At 49.0% G+C, this 7,981-nt stretch overlaps 1 non-coding gene across 1 annotated transcript; it reads left to right on the forward strand.

Moving 5' to 3' along the window:
- The first annotated feature begins 7,818 nt into the window (after positions 1–7,818).
- Positions 7,819–7,981, forward strand: LOC144249429 (U1 spliceosomal RNA). Its single transcript, XR_013342226.1, has one exon. It is a non-coding gene; the product is annotated as a U1 spliceosomal RNA (small nuclear RNA).

Consider the following 7,981-nt stretch of genomic DNA (forward strand, 5'->3'; position numbering starts at 1 on the left):
TCCTCACAGCCCCCACATTTTGGGCCATCTTGTTAAAGTTTGGAGACGCGCTTCTCAACCTTACAATAGACGTGCTTCGCCCATTGAATGAATCGATTCCCCCCCCCCAATAAAACATTAAAGGGGGCTCCATGGACTTTCTAGGGTGCAGGAAATTTTGTATCACTTCATCTAAGAGATGGTTACTTCTTGTCCAAAGTCCTGTGCTCTCACACTGAAGATCCCTGCGCTTTAGCCTGTGTTACACTGGAGTCATTTACTGCTCGCAAAATAAATGCTAAAAATTGCTGGCGCTGGGCTCGGTGGTAGAGCGGTGCCTGGCACGTGTGAGGCGCTGGGTCCGGGCCGCAGCACCACACAGAGATCAGTAAGGTGACAGTGGACATGGGCCAGAGTTGACCTAAACTATCCAGGCAGCCTTGAATCTCTCTTCTCACTTCTCATTTGGATTCAGAAAGGCCCCACTGAGGTGGCAAACCCGAACAGAACAAGCTGGTTGGCACCTCCGGAGGATCCAGGGGCAGCGCCTCACTTTTTGAGGCTTGCGCTTTGGGGAGGACTGGCCCTGTCACCTCTCGGGCAGGGAAAGGACCGCTGCAACCTGTCCTCTAGGCCGAGGCGGGATACGCACGGTAGGCTTTCCTTTCCCAGACCACAGAGAGCTCTGGAGCCCAGGCAAGTGTCGCACTGGCGTCGCAGGTAGGTGGCCCAGCGCCGCAGAGGTCAGAGTGGATGGAAAGAAAAGGGAGGCCACGTCCGCGGAGGGCCCTGCGCGCTGGGATCCCGGCCGAGGCTGCTGCGGACCCCGCGGAGCGCCGGCCTCGGTGCGCTAGGGCGAACCGCGCGAGACAGCTGCTCCTCCGCGTCCTGTCCCCGCCGAGGAGCTGGAATATGCGGCAGCTCTGCGGGGACGGCCGCAGGTCGTCGCCTTTACGGCCCGTTCACGCCTCTGCTCTCCCCTTTCTTCTCACTCGGCTGCGCTGGGAACCGATTCCCGTCTCCGAACGTCGGACCTAGGCGACGCGCACCTCGGCCCAGCTCGCGTCGCGGGGTGCAGCGCCACGCCGCCGCTGCCCGCTGGCCGCCGCCTCCTGAGGCCACCAGCTCCCGGCGCGGCCACTGACCCACCCCAGCCCCGGGAGCTCCAGCTGGGACAGCGCAGGCCGTGCGCAGGGCTTCCCGCCTCCCGAGGTTACCGGGAAACCACCGCGAGGGGCGCCTTCTATAAAGAACCTCGCCTTTGCTGAACTCTGGGAAGTCCGCCCTCGGGGTTCTTCGGGAGAGTCCAACGTGACGACGTCCCTGGCTTAATCCAGCAAGTCCTAAGGGAGCGCCCGAAGACGGCCGAGTCCGGGAGTCGGCGAGGGGACCCAGGACCACGTCCTCGACCTCTGCCATCGTGGAGCCCCACTGATGCACACAGAAATCCGAAATGCAGGGGCGAGCGGCCGGTCGTGCGGGCACAGGACTTTCCCAGGGTGATCGTGGCGCAAAGAACAGAGAAGGCCACCACTAGGACCCACCCGGCTGCGACTTCTGAGACGGGGTGACTTAGCGACAGGCCAAGGCCGTTCCGCGGCCCTTCTGGCTTGGAACCCCGCAGTCGCCAAGTCTCCTAGGCGACAAACACAGCGATTCACGCTTTGAATCCCTGGATGCTTTGGTTTTGGAACTTGGAGGAGCACCCTGCAAACATATAGGGCGCGTCCTCCTTACTCCCCAGCACCTAGAAGGGCGGCTCAGTGCTGCGTGTCTGTGGCACAACGGGTTAGCGCGTTCGGCTGTTAACCCGAAGGCTGGTGGTTCTGTAAGGGTCCGGGAAACGTCGGAGTAAGAGACCACAAGAGACTCTCTTATGTAACAGCAGAAGGGTGGGTTTATTTGGAGACCAGCATGCTGGGGCCCGAGCTCTCTATAGCAAAGAGAGATAGAGCCCTGAGAACAGCTTGAGCAGAGCTTATATACTTTCCTTGGAGAGGGCAGGGAGAGAAGTTACATTTTGTAGTTTGGCAGTTGGGGACAGCTCATTCTGGGAACAAGATTAGCAGACAGTCCACAGTTGGGGACAGCACATTCTGGGAACAAGATTAGCAAACAGTTCTTAAGATTTCAATAGTGTTTTGTTAAGCATATAGAGAAACTGAGTGACAAGTACCTATTTTATTAACCTTTCAGTTGGATCCCACCCAGGGACTCCAGCGAGCTCTTTTAACTTCCTTCCTGCTCTCACGCAGCAGGACACTTACAGAGCACGACCTGCTCCTGCCACCATCATCCCACCAGGCCTCCCTACAGTATCTGATGGCATAGTGTTCTGGCACCTGAGACACCTAGACATTGAATACCCAGGGACAGGAGGCCAGGACGACTAATGTGAACCCTTTCATCAGCACCTGAGATAGACATTAGTATCCTACCTCCACTGGGAGCCTGGATTTGGATTTGCTGATTGCTCTGTCAATAAGGAGACAATCAATTCCCTATCTCTCTTTGTTTTAAGCCTGTCTTCCTTAGTGTGTGATATCACTATGAGAGTCTAGTAGGTGCAGTGCTTAGCCAAGGGGCTTTCCATCAGAAGGTCCTAGTGGACAAGACACATTCACATATTCCCACGCATTTTCTGAATAGCTGAACTTCCTGGCTGCTTTAAAGTCCTCCAATAACTAGTTGTTTTCTGTGGTGGCCTAGTCAGGGCTGGAGAACTCTGGCCCAAGTGACCACTGTAATAGCTTTCTGACAAGCCACCTATCCAAAGGAAGTGTGTGAGTCAGCTTCACATTGCTCTGACAAAATACCTGAGAAATCAACCTAGAGAAGGAGACATTTATCTTTGGCTTCCAGTTTCAGAGGTTCCAGTTCATAGTTGCTTGGGCCCATCATCGTTGGCCTATGGTGAGGAAGAAGGACATCCCAGTGGGAAACACTTGACAGAGCAGAACCCTTCACCCCAAAGGTGCTGGGAAGCAGAAAGAATGAGACAGTATTAAGAAGGGTCAGAGACAAAACATACCCTTCCAGGGCATGCTTCTCTGGCTAACTCCTAGTTTCCACCACCTCCCAATGCCCATTTAATCCTGGACCTATCAATGGATTAATCAGAGCCCTCGTGATCCAGTTGCTTCTCAAAAGCCCCACGTCTGAATGTTGCTGCCCTGGGGACCAAGAGTTTAACCCAGATCCCAGCTACAACAGGAGGAATACCTTGGTGCTTCTAGCCATGGTTTTCCTCCTCACCATTCCTCTCTTCTTTATAAATATGGGTTTGGGTACATGATAGCACCAGTGCTCCCTCCTGTACAATGCAATGAATTAGCATCCAGATAAGTGTCGCTCTATTTTTCATTAACAGAAGTAGAGATGGCCTTAACATTACCCCATCCAGTACACATCATTGGCGCCAAGAGAACCCTACCCCCTGTAACAGGTACCCGAGGACTGTTGGATGACTTTCCTCAGCTCTCCTCAATATTTGAGCTCTTGGATTTTACATACCATGTGTGGTTAATGAACAAAGAATTTGTCTCTCTCTTCTCTTGGCATCAAATGATGGATGCAGGTTACAGCTCTCGTGATCTGATCATTTCACCTCCTGCTCACACAGGTGCTTTGGGGATACCCCATCTCCAAGCCATAAGAGGACTTGAACTTGGCCATCACTTCTCCTGGATCTCCAGCTGGCTGACTTCTCATCTAGGACTTTTGGTCTCCATAATCATGTGAGCCAATTCCTTTCAGTAAGTTTCTCTATACATATCATATTTGGACCTTATTGGGTTTGTTCTCTGAAGAACCCAGACCAAACACAGAATTTGCAGCAGTTTGGTTCACCAAACTTTTAAAAAAGGAAAAGAAAAGAAGAAATTGTGGACAGTTCTCAAGAGTAAGGATCGTGTTCAACATTTCCTTCAAGACAAAGTGCAAAAACTATTTTATTGAACCTATTTCAGTAAAATAGTTTTAGCCTTAGTGACTTCTTTCTTGTTCATTTCTTTGTTTGTTTATTTATTTATTTATCTATCTATTTATTTATTTATTTATTGTGCTGGGGATAGAAGCCAGGGCCTGTGCATAACCTTAGTGTTTTCTAAACAAAGTTCAAAACAAAGAGAAATATATTTTATTTGGCAAATACATTTTAAACGTAATTCAGATATAATCTTAAGAACTCAAAAGAGAGATCCCCTGTGGCTTCTTTCCCGGTTTGCTCCAATTGTAACTTCATGGTAATATTTGAAAAGTGGTGTGGCGGGAGTTAGACATGCTTATACCATAGTACCAGGATATAGCCACTGGCACAACCAAGTTACACAACGTCTTCATCACCACCAAGATCCATCACCTTTTTAATGGCTCTCTTCAGGACCGCCTCTCCTTTCCTCTTTAACCTCTGGCTACCACCAATCAGTTTCCATTCCTGTAACTTATTCATTTAATCAATGGTAGGTGACGGGAATCCTATACAAAGCCCTTGGAACCACTGTTTTTCACTTAGTGAATTTCTCTGCAGAGTCATTCCAGTTGCTGCATCAACAAGTTGTTCTTTTTGTATTTCAGTAGCTGCACACTTTGCCTTGCTGCAGATAAATTTGTCTACCCATTCACCCAGAAAAGATTATCCACATTTTTCTCTTTTGGGGAGATATTAAGAATAAAGTTGCTATAAACTATAATACACAGGTATTTGTGTGAACATAAGTGCTTATCTCTCTGTGATAAATACTGGAATGCAATTCCTAGGTCCTATGGCAGACGCATGTTTACCTTGAAAAACAGACCATAAAAATATTTCCTAGAGTGGCTGTAACATTTGGCATTCACACCAGCAATATAGGTGTGATCCAGGCTTCCTTGAATTCTTGCCAGCCATTGATGTTGTCATGCTTATTTTGGTTTTGGGTATTTTGTTTGGTTTGTTTTAGTACCGGGGATTGAACCCAGGGGCACTCAACCACTCAGCCACATCCCCAGCCCTATTTTGTATTTTATTTAGGCACAGAGTCTCACTGAGTTGCTGAGTGCCTTGCCATTGCTGTGGCTGGCTTTGAACTAGCAATCCTCCTGTCTCAGTCTCCAGAGCCACTAAGATTAATATTTTTTTAATGAGGACATCCTGATTGGTGTGTATTGATATCTATCTATTTAATTATCAGATCCTTAGTGGCTGATGATGTTAGGACTTCAACCAGTGAACCTGGGCTTGAGGGAGGGCACAATTCAGCTCATGATAATATGCATTCTGTTGCTCCAGAGGATTCTAAAACTGTCAATTAAATTCTGCTGATGGATTGTGTTGTTGGGTTTCCTGTATGCTTGCTGATTCTGATGGGTTGTTCTATATGTTGTTGAAGATACTGAAGTCTGAAAGGAAAGTGACCACAACACTCGGAGCAACCAAGGGATCTTTATTGCAGCAGTGCAAAAAGAGGAGAGAGAGAGAGAGAGAGAGAGAGAGAGAGAGAGAGAGAGAGAGACGGAGTCCAAGAGCAAGAGAGACAGAAAAAGCCAGAGCAAGAGAGGGGCCAGGCAGGAGGGAGTTTTTATAGCCCAAATCTAATGGGGTCTCTGGGTCTGCAAGCTGCCTTATTGGCATACAGTGATTGGATCATACAGTAGTGTCATCTTCTGCATTCAGGGAGATGGGGCAGAGGTCGTTTGTGGGGTTCCAGACGGGTGGGGGTCGCGTGTTCAGCCTTGAGTGGGGTCCAGTGTTCAGAATTGTTGAAAACAGTTGATAAAGGACCAGACAGAGGGGGATTTAAGTGCGTGGGCTATCCTGCAGCTAAAGTTTGGTCAGCCTGCCCTGCAGACAACTTAGTTCAGCCTGTCCTGCACCTAACGAAATATCCAATTGTAATTGTGAAATGCTCTATGTCTCTATTCATTTCCATCAGTTTTTGTTGCATATGCATGTATGCCTTCTGTTATTTTTTAAAATACTCTTTTAGCTGTCAATGGACTTTCATTTTTACTTATTTATACGTGGTGCTGAGAATTGAACCAGGTGCCTCACACATGCTAGGCAAGCACTCTACTGCTGAGCCATCAGCCCAGTCCCTCTTTTATCATTGTGTAATGTCCCTGTGGGTCACTATATCTGATCTTAATACATCCAGTGCTGCTTTCCTTTGCTTAATGTCTGCAGGCATGGTATAATCTCTGTCCATCCATTCTTTGCTACCTGCCTATATCACTATATTTGACATTAGTTTCTTTGTAACCAGAATATACTTGCTTCATATCTCTTAATCCACTCTTCTAATCAGTCTTTGAACCATTTACATTGAAGGTACTTTTTGAAATGAGCAGGCTTATGTCTACCATTTTTGTTGTTGTTGTTGTTGTTCACTTTCTGTTTGTAACGTTTCATTTGTTTTCTGGGACCCTTTTCTTTTCCTTGCCTCTGTGTGGGGGCTGCAATATATTTTAGAATTACACATTGCTGCATCCATAGTGTTTTTGATAAGATTGGTTTATATAGCGGTTTAGGTTTCTGTCTATATAGAGAGGCACAGTACATCAATGTCATTATTTTACCAGTTCAAGTGAGCTACAGCAAACTTACGTGCCTTTTATATGTCTTTACCCTCCCTGTTTAAAATCTCATTATTTTAAACACTTCCTTGACATAAATGTAGAACCATGCCAAACAGTGTATGAATTTTTCTTAAACCATTAAACATAATTCAGGGAACTCAAGAGAAGGAAATGTGGTGTTGATTATGTTCCTCCTTTCTTTCTGACGTCTCAGATTGCCTTCTGTTATTTCCTTTCTGTTTAGAGAGCTCCTAGGGGCATTCTTTTATGGTAGAAGGGTGGGTGACAGGTTCCCTTGGGTTTCCTCAATCTGACAATCTTCTGATTGCCTTTCAATTGCTGAAAGGTGCTTGTTGCTGAGGGGGAGCTTGGCTTGACCCTTGTTTCCTGGATACTTGAAACATTGTGCCACTTAATTCTGTTCCACGTTTTCTGATGAGCACTCCACTGTCATCTGAATTAGTTTCACCCTGTAGATAATTTGTTATGCTGTTTTTCTTTGTAGGTAGTTTCTTTGTCTTTAGTTTTTAAAAGTTGGATTGCTATGCATCTTGCCATAAAGTTCTTTTTTTTTTTTTTTTTAATTCCATTTGTGTTTGTGCAACATCTCAAACCTGTAGGTTTCTGTTTCTTGCCAAATTGGTCATTTCCTTGCTTGGCTGCTGTTTCAGCCTTGTCCTTCAGTCTTTGTCCCACACTCTGGTAACTTGAACATTAGACCTCTTTATGGTGTTTCCCAGGTCCCCGTCGGAGGGCTCCGCTCTCGTCCACAGGAACCCTGAGGGCAAGGCTGGGGGAGCAGCTCGGGGACGAGCCCCTGCGGCTACAGGGTCCTCACCCGGCCCCAGGGTGAGGAGCCCCGCAGTTCCGGAGACCAGGCCCGGGCTCCGCGCACCGCCCCGACGCCGGGTGGGGCAGGGGACCAGGACGGGAACCAGCACTTTCCACACGCACTGCCAGGGCGCTCGCAGGCGCCAGGGACCACGCAGGAGAAGGCGGACCTCAGGGAGCCGCGGCCAGCGCCGTGGGTCGGGGCGCGGCTCGTGACGTCACAGACGGGGCGAGGCGTATGGAGATGAGGCGGCGCAGGGGCTGCTGCGTGGGCACCGGCCGCTCGCAGGCGGAGGCTTTCCCGGGCTGCGGAGCCGGGGCAGGAGGGCTGCGCGAGGCGCGGTGGATGCGCTGCGCCAGGGCTACGAGGACCCGGGAGTGTGAAGGTCAAAGTGACCGTGTGTGTACAGTGCAGGGCGCCCGAGGCTGTGTTGGGGGGAAGGCGAGCAAGTCATACTTACCTGGCAGCGGAAACACCATGATCACGCAGGTGGTTTTCCCAGGGCGAGGCTCCTCCATTGCACTGCGGAGGTGCTGACCCCTGCGATTTCCCCAAATGCGGGAGACTCGGCTGCATAATTTGTGGTAGTGGGGACTGCGTTCGCGCTCTCCCCGG

This window comes from Urocitellus parryii, chromosome 11 (genome assembly GCF_045843805.1).
Source record: "Urocitellus parryii isolate mUroPar1 chromosome 11, mUroPar1.hap1, whole genome shotgun sequence".
NCBI classification, from domain to species: Eukaryota; Metazoa; Chordata; class Mammalia; order Rodentia; family Sciuridae; genus Urocitellus; species Urocitellus parryii.